The 16,019-nt window shown below is 41.0% G+C and overlaps 1 pseudogene; it reads left to right on the forward strand.

Annotated features, from left to right (window-relative positions):
- The first annotated feature begins 242 nt into the window (after positions 1 to 242).
- Positions 243 to 672, forward strand: LOC114619839 (annotated as a pseudogene).
- The last annotated feature ends 15,347 nt before the right edge of the window (positions 673 to 16,019 follow it).

Consider the following 16,019-nt stretch of genomic DNA (forward strand, 5'->3'; position numbering starts at 1 on the left):
GTAACAGAAATATTCAAGCACTCCATTTTGATATTGAAAATACTATTTCTACTTGATCTTTATTTAAGGTTTATTTAGTTTTACAATTTTATTTATTTAAATGGTTTATTTTTTTTATTTCAACTTTTATGTGGATTGGTATTTTGCCTGTGTGCATGTTTGTGTGAGGATGTCAGATCCCCTGGAGCAGAAGTTATAGACAGGCGAGCAGTGTGAAGAAGCAGCGAGGACGACCCCCGGACGGACCAAACCCGCGCGCTGCTGTATACCCGCGTTCAGCGCCGACGTCCCCTGCCGCCGCCATGCCCAAAAGAAAGGCTGAAGGGGATGCTAAAGGAGACAAAGCCAAGGTGAAGGACGAGCCACAGAGAAGATCTGCAAGATTGTCTGCTAAACCTGCTCCTCCAAAGCCAGAGCCCAAGCCTAAAAAGGCCCCTGCAAAGAAGGGAGAGAAAGTACCCAAGGGGAAGAAGGGGAAAGCCGACGCGGGCAAGGATGCGAATAATCCTGCAGAAAATGGAGATGGCAAAACAGACCAGGCACAGAAAGCAGAAGGTGCCGGAGACGCCAAGTGACGTGTGTGCATTTTTGATAACTGTGTACTTCTGGTGACTGTACAGTTTGAAATACTATTTTTTATCAAGTTTTATAAAAATGCAGAATTTTGTTTTACTTTTTTTTTAAGCTATATTGTTAGCACACAGAACACTTCATTGTTGGGGGGGGGAGGATCATGTGTCACTAACAAAATAATCTCCCAAGCTGGATTGAGGACAAAAACCTCTTTCCTTGATAATTTTGAAAGGCTTCTGTTGGCTTCCAGGAGAGACGTATTGCTCTTGACATAGGTGGCCACCAAGGCACAACAAATTGCCTTGTGGTCTGGTAAACTCTAAATTCATTTTTATATTCTCTTCCCCCCGTACCATCAACAGACTTAATTCCCTTAATACCAGAGATCTGTTGGAACCTGGCCCCCAAAATTGGTTTTCCAGTGTATTGGGCGATATGGACTTTACAGTGACATCACTGAGTGTTCTCAGAAGAGCACTGGTTCCTTTTATAAGATTGTGGATCTTCAGATTGATAATTCTGCCATGTTCATTTCCTGAAAGTCAGGGTCGGCTTGTGAAAAGTTGTTAAACAACATCCTTAATGTGAACTGTCAACCCTCACTCTAAGCTACTCCCCGTTTTCAAAGCGTTGAATGAAGGTTTCATTGGGTTTTATAGTGGCTTTCTGATTTTGGTAGTCTATACAAGAAGGGAATTTGGAAGTTCTTTATATCGTTGATTGTCTGCCCATGTCCTGCCTGAAATACCATGATTGTTTATGAAAAGTATCTTTAATAAAGCTGGTTACAGTTAGAAAAAAAAAAAGAAGTTATAGACAGGTGTGAGCTGCCATGCAGGTGCTGAGATTTGAACCTGGGTCCTCTGGAAGATCAACCAAAGTGCTCTTAACTGCTGAGCCATCTCTTCAGCGCTAGCTCTATTTATTTTTACTGAATGTGTGTAGGAGTTTCACCTGCATGTGTGGCTGTGCACCACATACATGCAGTAGATATGGAGACCAGGGGGCAGTGACCGATTCTCCATTGTACACTGCCATAAGGCTGCCGGGAACTGAACTTGGGTCCTCCAGTGGAACAGCAAGTGCTTTTAACCACTGAGTCACCTCTCTAGCCCCCTACTTGATCTTTTAAAGTCACTTTTTTATTCCTTTGTTTTACTTATGGGAGGGGTACATACATGCATGGAGGTAAGAAGGCAACTCATGAGAGTTGTTTCTCTGCTTCCACCATGTGGGATCTGAGGAAGAAACTCAGGTCACCAGCCATGGCAGCAGGAGCCCAACCTCACCCCAGAAGGCATCTTGCAGGCTGTTGATCTTTTTACATAGAAGTGGACTTCTGTCTTTTCTGTGCTGATCCCTTGAGCACGTCGTAAAATGTATGTTTATGTTTGAAATAAAACTAACTTCCCTATTAGCAGAGACCTGTTCTAGGTGTGACCTGGGAAAGGATTAGCTGCGATTCCTTTTTCTTCTGAATCTTCCTTTAGAGAATTTGTGGCTAAGCAGCTTCCTCGTTTTGACAGTGAGCAAGCAAAAGTTTTTAATTGGATCAGAGCACAAGGACACCAGAAACTTCTACAGTAAAAAGATACATATTTATATATATTCAAAGGGGCAAAAAGAAAAATGATGTTTTTTTCTCATTGTTATATTTCACTGTTACAGTTTCTGTTAAACTGGGATTGCCCAAGATGTTTTAAACAGAAAGATGGTGCCGTATTTTACCTGTTCATACTTTAACTGTGAGCTCGTGTTCTTTCAGTCCTGAGCTGTCCTGCCATTTGGGTGTCTGACACGTGAATTAGAGAATTCGAGCGGCAGACGCTGGAATGTGGGTCTAGCAGTTCCCTTGAAATAACTGTTAAAAAGGAAAGTTCATAGAAGCTATCCCAAAGAACATTAGTCTATTTTCCCTGCCTTCACCCCCTGTCCCATTCAACACTGCCATGTCCACAGAACTTGAGGGTCTCTTTTTCCTTTATCTATAAAGCCAAATTTTGCTTTTATTTTTCAGACTAGCATCCTAGTATTAGAGATGCCCAGAAAGTGTTGCAGGCTTATTTTATATCAGTGTTTACTCTGTGAGTCTCAGACTTTGGAGATACCATTTGAATGGTGACATTGTAAGGTGTCTCAGTCCCTATTCTAAAGGTGGAGGGAAGAACAGGAAGACTGGGCACCTTCAGCATCGGTATACTGTGAGTCAACTCCTTCCATGAGATGCATTCAATGCAAACTATTTTTTTTATTGTTTTCAGACTGAGCTTTGTCTCCACTGCCAAATAATTCATGACTCATAGGAGCTATAGAAGCACAGACACATACATACACATCCCTATATTTTACACGGTGGGGGGGAGGAGAGGGAGAGAGGAGAGAGAGAGAGAGAGAGAGAGAGAGAGAGAGAGAGAGAGAGAGAGAGAAAGAGAGCCCTTTGCATCACAGCAGTATTATCCCTGATTTTTCTCAATATTTTTGTTAGCATTTGTACCAGGTCAGTACTAGTTTCCCGGCTCTGCAAACCCACACCCATGCTAAGTGTCTCTAGGGTTAGGAACAGCGTGATAGTATGTCTGTTTGGTTTCGATGTCTGTGTGCAAGGAGCCTCAAGTCATTTCAGGAGAGAATGATTGACTGAAGGAGAGCCTTACCGAAGTAGTGATCATTCTCACTCCTCAGTGGTAACAAGAAAGCAAGTCCAATAAAGAATCAAAAGTGATGGAATATTAAAAGTCAACAATGGGTTCATTTCCATTCAGTCAGAAAACACAAAATGCTAAAATTTTAGTGCGGTGAATAAGTGAGTTCAGGAGAATTCTGGACTCTTGGGGAGAGGGCATATATACCCCATGGAAACCTTCCATCTCCATGACTGACAGGCTACCCTGTCTTTTAAAATCTGGTGCTTGTGCAAATCCTGATAGACGTGTGCGCATGCGGAGCAGCTCCTGATCGCAGACGTGTACGCATGCGGGGCAGCTTCCGATCGCAGACGTGTGCGCATGCGGGGCAGCTTCTGTGGCTTCAGCTTCTCTTTCAGCCTTGCTCACAGGCGATGCAGGTCCAGCTCTTTTACCTGCTAAGCCATCGTCTTTATTTTAATAATTATATATTTGAATGTCATGCCTGCAGGTATGTACGTGCATGTGTGTGCAGCCCCTGTGGACCCCCTGAATGTAGAGTCACAGGTGGATGTGAGCTGCCATGAGGGTTCTAGGGGGAGGAAAAACAAGGCCCTCTGCAAGCGCACCAACCACTTTTCCCAGCTGAGCCATCCCTTAAGCTTCTTGTTAAACCTTCTTGCCAGCTCAAGAAACACAGTTCCAGAATACGCAAAATATCCTTTATTCTATAAAGACAATTTCCTGTCCTTTGAGGTGGGGCCTCCTCCTTGTGGCCCTCCATCCTCAGGCTCTCTCTTTCTATCCCAAGCAGCTGCTAGAGAGTTTTCCTAAACAACGGGACTCTGGGTTACTTTGCAGAAAGGGTTTAGGCGATGACACAATTTCGTCTGGGGCGTACTGCTTCCTGTTCCTAGGCAATGCCTCTCACAGAACAACTTGATGGAGTACCTACCATCATAATCAGTTCTTTAGTTCAGAACTGTACTTTTGAACTTGTATTACAAGTTTATATTGCACATCAAACATCTCTCTCCTTCACTCCCCCTGAATCCCTGTCTTAACCCTTGCACATGTGTTATAATTTTTATGTATCTATATAAAATCTAGGAAGTGGTGGTGCATGCCTTTAATCCCATCACTCTGGAGGCAGAGGCACATGGATCTCTGGGTTCAAGGTCAATCTGGTCTACAGAGTGAGTCCCAAGACATTTGAGGACTACACTAATTAATCCTGTCTGAAAGCATGACACACACACTCAAAAAAAAAAAATCAAGGAACCACAAATCAGAGAAAATATATGACATAATACTTAAACTTGCAAGTAACTGCCTCTAGGTAAGTACAAAGAACTTGGAAATTTCAGGTTTTTATTTCAATCGATATATGTTGCAACATGTTTTTTACTCCACAGATATGCTCTGCTTTGTTAAATATAAAATGTCATTAAATAAATATTTAAATTTAAATTTAAAAAATAATTAGAGAGCTGAGGAGAGATGGCCTAGTTTGTAAAGAAGCCAAGCTTAGAGTCTCAGCATCCACATGAATGCCAGGCATGGTGCCATGTGTCTTTCACACTGTAGCTGAGGGTACAGAGACAAGCAGATCTCTGGAGATTACTGGCAAGCAAATATAGTCAATCAGTGAATTCCAGGTTCAAGGGAAATCCTGTCTCAAAGCAAAGGATGAAATAGAAGACTTATGATATTGACCTCTAGCCTCTCATTTCTGTGTGCTCACACATGTGAAATGAATAAAAAATAGATACATATGTGTGAACACACAAAATGAATAAAAATATCATCAAGGTTGGTGGTGTAGCTCAGTGGTGTGGTATGGTGTTTGTGTAGCATATCTGAGCTCATGGGTCTGAAACTCAAGACTACGGACACACAAATACCACTTAAACAGATGAAGTAGGTGGAGTCAAACTAATGTTAGAATAATGTAAACCAGAAAAAGTGAATGTTATGCAAATAGAATCACACACTAAAAAGGAAGTTACCCACTTGTAGGTGCTCAGTTGGAGCAAATCTTGCTCTGTTCCTTTAAAACTTTGAAACATAAAATAACGTGAGGAGAATAGAGTAAGAAAACTTGCCCCTCCCCCAGTTAAATCTTTCAGAAGGCTCATGATCTTGGAGCAGTCTAGCACTGAGGGCCACCAGGCCTTGGGTTCTACCACTCAATGGACCAGATCTGCATCGTGCCAGCTGTGTGAGCCTGGAGCGCTTCATATCCTCCCTCACCTAAGAAGAGGACCTGCCTCATATGTGTTATGTATATTAAAGGAATAACAGCTTTGCAACTTTTAGTCAACTGTTTGGCACCTGTGAGAGATGGTCATCTTTGTTTTGACGTGACCAGGTGACAGACTAGGGAAAGGCTGCACAGAGATCTGACAGGCTGAGAGAAAGGATCTTTTGCCAGAAGATTTCCCCAAAGGAAGAAGGCAAGACGGTTCCTGCTGTTGCTGCTGCTGCTGCTGTACTAGCCTGGAAAACTGCGCTCAGGAAATAGTCTTTGGGGCAGACTTGCTGATGTTAAATTTTGGCAGGTTGGGATCGAACAGAAAAGTGAATGGACTCTGTAGCCCAGGTTTTCATAACAGGCTCTGAAAAACAAAGCTCTGTGTGTGTGTGTGTGGGTGTGGGTGTGTGTGTGTGGGTGTGTGTGTGTGTAAGTATTTTCATACGAATAGAACTCAGTTTCAAAGAGTTTAAATGTATTTCACTGATGAAATACTGTTTTCATTTTCTGAACAAAGTGCACTGAAAAACAAACGGAAAACCTCTTGGAGGGAAAAGCAGAGGGATAACCAGAAAGCCCAGGCTAAGTAGAAGGCAGTATCTTCCTGAAGAATAGCCCTCTTGTAACCTCATATTTATTCAATGCCTTGTGTGCAGTATATACTCAGTAATTACGCATTGGTTTCATTTTTCATCCTTATGCAACAATACTGAAAGGCCTGTTTTAAAATACTTGTAGCTTCCACAGAAGTTTAATGGTAAAGCATCAACAGCAATTTAGGTAAGTTTTCCATTTAACTCTGGAGGGACTTAGCCACTTGGGTTCCTATGTTAACTTAACACACAGCTATGCACACCAGAGTCTCAGAACTGGGAGTCATCTGTGTGAAAGAATAAATACACCGTTCTCTTTTTAAGTATCCTAAACATAAATTGTCTTTGATTTACCAGTTCCAGAAGAAATAATTTCAATCCATAATAGAGTGTTTAAGGTTGGCCCGGTCTATACGTTGAGTTTCCTGCTAGCCAGGGCTACACCTATTTTAAAAAATATTCATATTTATGCTAGAAATGGTGGCACGTGCCTTTAAATCCAGCACTGAGAAGGCAGAGGCAGGTGGATTTCTGAGTTGGAGGTCAACCTGGTCTACAGAGTAAGTTCCAGGACAGCAGGACAGCCAAGACAACAGAGTGAAATCCTGCTCCCCCACCCTATCCAAAAGGAAGAGGAGGAGGAAGAGGAGGAAGAGGGGGAAGAGGAGGAAGAGGAGGAAGAGGAGGAGGAGATCTGGTGATGGTGGCAAATATCTTTAATCTCAGCACTTGGGAAGCAGAGGCAAGCAGATCTCTGAGTTCAAGGCCAGCCTGGTCTACAGAGCAAGTTTTAGGACAGCAAAGGCTACACAGAGACTCTGTCTGGAAAAATAAAACAAAACTTCTCTCTGCAAGTATAACAGAGAATTATTGATAGTGTCAGGGATTGGTTCTTGCCTATGAGATGGGTCTCTAGTTGGGCTGGTTATTGCTTAGCCATTCCCTCAGTCTCTGCTCCATCACCTGTCGCCGAATTTCTTATAGGCAGGATAAAGTTTATCCTGGTGGAAAGTTTTGTGGCTGTTTTGGTAGGGGAAGGATTGAGAAACCTGAAGTGGATAGGAATTCCATGGGAAGACAAAAAGAGTCAACTAACCTGGACTCTTGGGGCTTTCAGAGACTGAACCACCAACATACACGGACTGCACCTCCCTCCCCCCCACGCTACCTGCATATGGAGCAGATGTGCAGCTTGGTCTTCATGTGGGTCCAAACACCTGGAGGGGATTATCCCAAAAGCTGTTCCCTGTCTGTAGAATCCATTCCTCTAACTCAGCTGTCTTGTCTGGCCTCAGTGGGAGAGGAAGCACCTAGTCCTGCAGAACCTTGATATGCCAGGGTGGGGGGGGGAGGGTGCTCTACTATCTCAGAGGAGATGGGGAATGGGAATGGGGGTAGAGGGGAGGAGGAGACAGTGATCAGGATGTAAAGTGAAATAAATAAATAAATAAATAAATAAATAAATAGTTCAAAGCCACAGAGGCAGACTCTTGAGTCTTGGGTCTGTGACACTGACAGGCTTATCAGTCTCGATGTGCCAGAACCTGGGACACATGCCACTGGGCTTCAAAACAATGTTCTGGTTTGGAAAAAAAATAGTTTAAACCAGTTTTAATTAGAGCATGAAACAGAGTGAGAGCACATGTATGTGTATGTGTGTGTGTGTGTCTGTGTGTGTGTGTGTCTGTGTCTGTGTCTGTGTGTTCTTGTGCATGTTTGGAGACACCCATCTGTGGAAGTGTGCATAGCCAGCAAGCCCTAAGAGTTCTCCTCCAGTCAGTACTTCCCTGGTGCTAGATTTAAAGATCCATGCCATTAGGGCTGGTTTGCCACATGGGTTTTGGGGATCTGAACCCATGTCTCCTACCCTGCCCTTTTATTAGAATTTTAGAGAAAATAAAGAGAATTCTCTCCACAGTTAGAAAATGTTCGAATGCCAACAAGAACAAAGCAAACCAAGGCAAGCAAACAAACAAAACAAAACAAAAAAAACAAAACAAAAACAACAACAACAAAACAAAACAACCAACCAATCAAACAAGCCTTCCAGGAAAGGCTCACAAAATAAAATCAGAAAACTAGAGTGTTACACCTTAACATCCACCTAGAAATTCTGAGAACCCAGGAACGAAGTCTGACCTCTCCATGTTGCCTCTGTTCAATCTAAGGCCATGAAGTGTATTTAAGTAGGAAGGGTTAGGACCCCTCTGAGGCAGTTGAATGCCTCTTCTTGCCAACACAAAGAAAGAAAGTGAGCCTATGTTGAATAGTCTTCTAGGTGGCCTTGCTAGCTTGAGCCTCTATCAGGAAGCCACATACTATAATACAAACTTCTATACTTACTTTCTCATCTCTCATGCCCCTGTGTTGGGAGAACTGGAAAAAAAAATCTTATCCCTTGTTATTCTTTGAGGAGAACAGTTGACAAAGGAAAGTACAAGAGGAAGTTATCCACCAGAGATAGAAAATATTTGGGATGGGATGGTAGTTCTTTTTTAAGCAAGAAGGAATAGGGGAAAGAAAGAAGAGAGAGACTTACTTTTTTTTTCAGAGTCCCACCTTAGGGAGTATCAGGTGAGAGTCATTCTGAAAGGATTACCTGGCCCTCAACCCCTGGGAATTCTCAGCCTGTATTTGTTTTTGTCTCCCAACAGAGGTGTGGCAGGAGGGGTCATGCAGAAGGTGAACAAGATGTTAAATGCTCCACTTCCTCACTGTGGAGCAACACTCTGCAGTCAGCACAGGCAAGAAAAAAAAATCAAACTCTTCCTCAACAAGCATTATCCCTCCAGTGGATCAACCCTTGCTACTACTGACTGCAGGTCCATGGAACTTGGAAAACTCCTTCAAAAAGGAAAAAGAACAAAAAACTATTTTATTTGATATTGTCTATAAAACACAATTTTGAGTTTTAGACTCACTGTTCTCATTATTTGAACTTCCATGAGATAGGCGTGTATGGTTTCATAAAGAATTAGTGCTGAACTTAGTCGTAATCCCAGGTTCTGGGGAGGCTGAGGCAAGTGGATGACAAGTTCAAGGCCAATTTGGGCAGATTAATGAGAACTTGTTTGAAAATAAAAGAATTTTTAAAAGGAGCTGGAGAGATGGCTCAGAGGGCTCTTGAGGAAGACATACAGCCAGGTTCAATTCCCAGCAGCCACGTAGTGACTTACAATCATCTATAACTCCAATTCCAAAAGAGCGATGCCCTCTTCTGATCTCTGTAAGCACCAAGCATGCATGTGGTACTCACACATACATAAAAAGAAAAACAACAAAACAATACTCATAGTATGAATATATATGGATGAAGAGACAGACAGACAGACAGACAGACAGATAGATAGATAGATAGACGGATGGGTTGATATGAAGGGCATGGGCTGTAGCTCAGTGGTAAAGTATCACTCTTACACTCTTTGGCCCTGGGTTCAGTTCCTTGTACTGAAGAAACAGAGAAAACATTATTTTTATCAAGCACTGAGAATACAGTTAACTATAATATACTTAGGGACAAACAACTGCTCAGACAACCGGGAAATGATGTTGACTATGTCCCTAAGCTAATTTGAATCTCCCCCTGGTGTACAAAATAAAAGACCACCAGACTAGACATTCCCCAAGAATAATCTTGCTCTGAAAATTCTTAAATTTTATCTAGATGTACCTTATATATAGACTCGATCCTTGGATGTTGAATAAAAGCACCTGAGTCGTGGTATGGTATTTAGGTAAAAGCAGTTATGAACTTCTAAGAAACTTGGCACAGAATTCAAATATCAGGTGCATATGGCTGACCCAGAGCAACAAAAGGCAGGCACCTATATTTCAATGGAGCTCACCTTCGTTGCTTATCAATCTCCTTTGGCTGCTTTATTATGATGTAATGGCTAGCCTTTAGAAACCAAAGACTACTGGGAAAAAGGACCAGTCATAATTTGTCAGAAATACAACACTTTTGTTTTCCTTATTTACGATGAACCTAGAAACTCAAACAATGTAAGGAGTGGGCACCAGCTGTTGCCAAAGTAATCAAACCATGCTCCGTAAAAGAAAGCTTGTCTCTCCTAGAAGGACTATTAAATGAGTTGGTGGACAACTTCTTGACTAAGAGCTAAGCAGAGGAGAATCTTAATTGAAAGGAATTGATTCACCCAATTCGTTTGCGCCCACCCAGTTTCCCTCCTACATTACTGCACCTTTCCCCCGTTCTTGAACACGCTCCAGTTCTAGTTAGCTTTCAAATAAGTTTTGGCATTCTCATCCAACAGCGACTTGGGAGTATAATTGGAAGGCAGCCTGGTCGACTGGAGAGAACACAGCTTTTGTAGTAAAATGGATGCTCCTCAGAGTTACTCTCCCATTTATTAGCTACATGGCTTAACTTCTCTTTGTTCAGTTTTCCGTGGACATATTTGGAACAATGGTATCGATGGTATCAGCTTTCAGAGTTACTGCGAATGGTCAGTCGTTTAATGTGAGTGAAGACTGGCATTTAGAAATAACCTAGTTAATCACAGGTAGATAAGAAAACAACCATCTTTGATGGAGTTCTTGAGTAAGACTATAATCTGATCACATTACAGTCTACTTTGAATTTCAGCAACCCCACTCCCCACCCCCACCCCTGTTCTTAGAGCCCTAGTCTTTCTCCAGTAGCTTACAAGGTCTTCCTTGCTGACTTTAATCTCTGTCCTCATCCCTCTCACTGCTCTCCAAGTTCCACTCTACTGAGGGTTTGTCTTAGGCTGAGTTGGTGTCCTGCTGAGAAACTGCTATTCCCTCTTCCTGAACTGATGCATTCCCTCCTTGGTGCAGAGCCAACTCGTGAGTCACCTCTCAACTGTTCAGTCACTTTTGTCCTCGGTGTTTTCCAAAGACTCTCAGAACCAGCCTGGATTGTGGCTTACCATAATGTTTTGTATTCTTCAGCCATGGTACTTATTACTCTGTTCAAGCATTTCCTGTCAGATGTGTCTTCCTAACATTGTGCATTCACTGAGAGCTAGATTATATTGTTTCCTTAACATGCCTAGTATAAAGTATGCCACCTTTGTAGTCTTCATCTTAGACGGACAGAAGATGCACAGATCCAGTTTCCGCTTCTCTGTGGGCCTGTTATGTGATATTGTGCAACTATGAAAAAGACACGAGCTTCCTGCTTATTTCTTACTCTCCACTCCCTATTTTAAAAGAAAAGGAAGAAGTAGATAGACAGACTACTTATAAGTTGAGGGACACACCACTGAGTGGGTCTCTCTAGAAGCCAATCTTGGAGAAGCAATCTTGAGTTGATTTTAAAAACTTAATCATTATTTCATTTAATTCACCAACTTAATTCATGATATGATTTTTATCCCCAGGTATATAGATGTGTTACTAATACATGGTCATACACAGGAAAATAGGGGAGAAAATTTTTTTAATTAGTCATCTCTAGGTGCTTTTTAAAAAATTCATAGTTTTCTATATCATCAAATGTACATTTATACTGATTACATTAACAATGCTGTGTTAGTTACTTTCCTTTGTTCTACGACCAAACACTTAACAGAAGCAGCATAAGGAGGGGAGGATTTGTTTTCTATTATGGTTGGAGGGAACAGGCTGTCACGACAAGAAGGTAGGCATGGCAGCAAGAGCTTGAAGTGGATGGTCGCATGGTACCCTAAGTTACCAAGCAGCAAGAAATGGATATTGATGCTCAGCTTGCTCTTTTTCTTCAGCCAAGGCAGAGCCCTAGCCAATGGAATGATGCTGCCCACATTTAGGGTGAATCTATCCACTTCAAACCCAGTCTAGAAACCTCCTTAGGATGCTGGATCCTGTCAACCTGAGAGCATCAGCCAACACACAGCCAAGTGTACCCAGCTCTCTGGGTCAGGAAACATACTCTACCCTGGCCTCAAATTGGCAGCAGTCTTCCTGCCTCAGCCTCCTGAGTGCTGAGATAATAGATGTGTGTTACACATCTAGCTCAATGATATAAAAGATGACTTTTAAAACAACATTTATTTTTATTATCTTGTTTTTAATTCTTTTCTTATACAGTACACCTCAACTGCAAATTCCCCTCCCTCCACTCGTTCCAGTGTCCCCATCCATTTTCCCTCTCCCCTAGATTCACTTCTTCTCCGTTTTCCTTCAGAAAAGAGAGTTCCTCCTAGGGATAGCAACTGAACATTTCATAGCAAGACACAATAAGATTAGTCACAAACCTTCAAATCAGGGCTGAATGAGGCAACCCAGTAGGAGGAAAAGGGTCCCAAGAACAGGCAAAAGAATCAGAGACACCCTGTTTCCACTGTTAGGAGTCCCACCAGTACATCAAGCGAACAACCATAATATAATTGCAGAGGACCTAGTACAGACGTATGCTGGCTCCATGTTTTCCTCTTCAGCCTCTGTGAGCCCTTATGAACTTTTAAAGTAATGGGAATAAAGTCTTTTGTATTAAAGTATGTGTGTCAGACCCCCAAGAAGAGAATTGAGAATGACTACTGATTTATTTGTCTTGTCTATTAACTCCTTGAATTATCATTTTCTCTCAATGTTAATCCTCCCAGGCTTTCCTGCATCCCTGCATCATCCTGCTCTCAGCATCCCACATCACTATGTCTTTATGGTTTACAGCCTCATCTCATCTTCTCACATAGGACATGCCTGCAGTGACAAGACTGTCTTTCAAGTCCAGTGAAGTCCTTCTGCACTCACAATGTAAGGTCTTTTTAGTTACCTTACTAGTAGCTTGGTAAGTTGATTGTTTATTTCGTCAATTGGGTTTTTATACCCTAATATTAAGCTGCTGTTTTTCAGATTCCATATTCTATATGGGATTAGGCATTCAGAAGTTTCTTCTAAAGCGTTCTGGGTTTTATGAATAAGATGACTACTATAGCAAGCTAGCAACTAAGCGTGTAGGCCTGCTGTTCTAGGGATGTCTGTAATCAGGTGCTAACTATATAGGCTGTTGTAGAACAGAAAAATAAAATTTTTACTTTTTCTGAAAAAAAAGTCTTTCCTGAAATCATTATGAAATGATGTTTTTTGTAAAGTGTATTTCATTTGTTGACAAAATAGCAACCCATTACTAGATCATCAGTGACTCCTTACTAATTACCATATTTCCTGCAAAAGAATGCTTGGGTAACTCCAAATACCAGAATGCTCTGCTGGTGTCCTGTTCTACAAAGGTTATGAAAATGTATTATAAAAATATTTTTAAAAATGAGAAATCAGTACACATTACTTTCAAAAACTACAATGTGCTAGAATTGTGAAATGAACAGTTTGAACTTGATGCTTATAACGGGCATGCTTACAATTCAAGCACAAGGAAAGCTAAGGAAGAATGCAAATTTGAAGCTAGCATCTCTATTTCTCTCTCTCTCTCTCTCTCACACACACACATACACACACACACACACACACAAACACACACACACACCTTTTAGCACTGCTTAAAGGTTTGACTTGAGAGGGAGGGAACATGGAAGGGCTTACAGGGAGGAAAAGAAAATGGAAAGCAGTCTAATGATATTTTAATTAAAATGTAAATTAAATAAAGTTTGAGGTTATGCTGGAAAACAAAAATTTTGTACTTCAATACTATGTGTCATCAAAATAATAAGCTTTTGTGATCTGGATTTCTGCTCATAATTTCTATAATTCCTTACAGGTAGTATTAAAGCAAATGAGAAATCTCTTACATTTTGTTATTACAAGAAAGAAAAAGGTTTACTTTAGAAAGCCTGTGGGAATACAGAAAATGGACAATGAAATATAGACAGAAAGGGAACTCCTCAAGTAGTTAGCATTTGACAGCATTGAACTTCAAGCCTGAAGCAACTTGAAAATGACAGAGTCATATTTTGTGAGCTCTAAAGTTCACCTTTACTAGCTCATGATCATATACACCCTAATATGACCCTGATTCAAAGTAAACATTTTAAGACTCTCCAAAGATTAAGAAAAATGCACTATGCCCTACACACAGTAGGTACTTCAGTCTGTGTTCATGCTACAGTTTAATCATTAAGCAGAAATACAGGAAAGCTCTGAAAAATGAATTCCTTCAGTGTAACCCAGGCTACCTCCAGCCACCTCATTTTACAGAACAATAGAAAAATACAGCTCATTATTCCCTGGGTTAGTGTTAGGGTTCCCCAGGGTTGGGGTTAGGGTTAGGGTTAGGGTTAGGGTTAGGGTTAGGGTTAGGGTTAGGGTTAGGGTTAGGGTTAAGATTCTCCAGGGTTAGGATTAGAAGATATTGCTAATTGTCAATGTTCTGATTTTTAGCCACAGTTTTCTTTTGTTTTATCCTCTGATACATGGGAATGATAACCCATGGTCACAGCGCCTCCGAATGTTTTGGACTTAATTAGTTGGAATTTAAAAGACTTCTGGTCTAATAAGTCTCTGTTCATGTTATAGCTTGAACTATGCTGTCTCCATTGTGGAAACAAAATCATCTTTTATTACAGATAACACAAGTTTGCTTAAACAACCTAAAAATTTACTCATTTATCTTATTGAGTTCTTTGAATTTTAATACGATAATGTTTGTTTTGTGAATCAGAATGATTTTGAAAATAAATTCATGTCTCTTCAGTGCATGTTTCTGATGTTAAATCCAGGTACACTTGCATTTAATCATGGTCTTTACATAGTGCTATAGTCCAGGATAGTAGAAAACAGAATGTCCCTTTAGCAGATTATAAAGAAATCTGATAGCATATGCAAAATGACTCATGTGTGAACTCAGGATGTAAAACAAGGCTTAGCCAGACGTCCCTAGAGTCATTTGGAATCTTGGATGCTGTGCAAAGTCCAGAGTGCAGATGGCAGTTGATAACAGCTATGACTTTGTCACCTACTTTTCAAGTTATCTTTGTCTCAGCTTGTAAAGGTAAGACTCTAGCTGTCACTGTCCCTGTCCATAGGTAGCTATTATTCTTAGTCCACACTGAGTGGCAACCCTCAAAGATACAACATATGCATGCTGCCTCATATTGGCTTCTGTGTGAAGGGGCTTTCTATTAGTATCTAGCCCTAATTCCACTGCCCTTGAGGATAGAGGCAATTCTTTCATTTGATTAAATCCCTTGATGTCCCTGCTCTTTGGAGCTTTATGTGCCCACAGAAAGCTTATATTCCACTCTGCCATTTGAAACTCTGAATTTCAGAGGACTAGGTTGTTCAGTGTTGGAGAGTCTCTATACATCAGAGATTCCACTAGGATATCATTCAGAGTAAACATTATCAATAAAAATGTCACTTTGTTCTTCATGGGTGTTACTATCTAAGTTTTCAATGTTTTCTACTGAGCTGGGAAGGGAGACATTTGTCCTCTTGAGACCCCTGGAGACAAACCCTCAAAACCTATAGAATACTGGGGAACAGGTCTTTTGTTTTTAGGACAAGAGTAAAAAAGCAAAATCTATGACTCTACAGGCTTGGGGTCAAATATCATGTACAAACCAAGTAAAGGAAAGGTCAGCCACCAGGAAATAGAATCCTATTAATTCCTGTGACTGCCTAACAAATCTCCACAAGCTGAGATTTAAAGACAACAGAAATGTATCTCTAAGTTTTAAAGGATAGAAGGCAAAACTGAGCTCTCAAGATTTAGACCAAGGACTTAAGAACATTCTTCTGAGAAAGATTCCAAGATTTCAAATGCATAAGATTCCAAAAGATCAATATTCCAAATGACGTACAAACAGGAAACCTTTTGCAGGATCTGAGGGAGAATCTGGTCCTTCTCTCTTTAAGTGTCTGGTGAAGGCCAGTACTTGTCGAAATATGGCTACTTGGTTACCTATCTGCAATCACAATTTCTATATTTTTCTTTTCTTTGTGCTAATTTTGCATGTGCCTCCCCTTAGGTGGACACGTGTACCTGCTGGATTTACTATAATAACCCTGTGTAAGTTTCCTGTTTAAGAACCTTGAACATAATTATATCTATAA

Source organism: Grammomys surdaster, unplaced genomic scaffold (genome assembly GCF_004785775.1).
Source record: "Grammomys surdaster isolate TR1022 unplaced genomic scaffold, NIH_TR_1.0 165, whole genome shotgun sequence".
Classification (NCBI taxonomy): Eukaryota; Metazoa; Chordata; class Mammalia; order Rodentia; family Muridae; genus Grammomys; species Grammomys surdaster.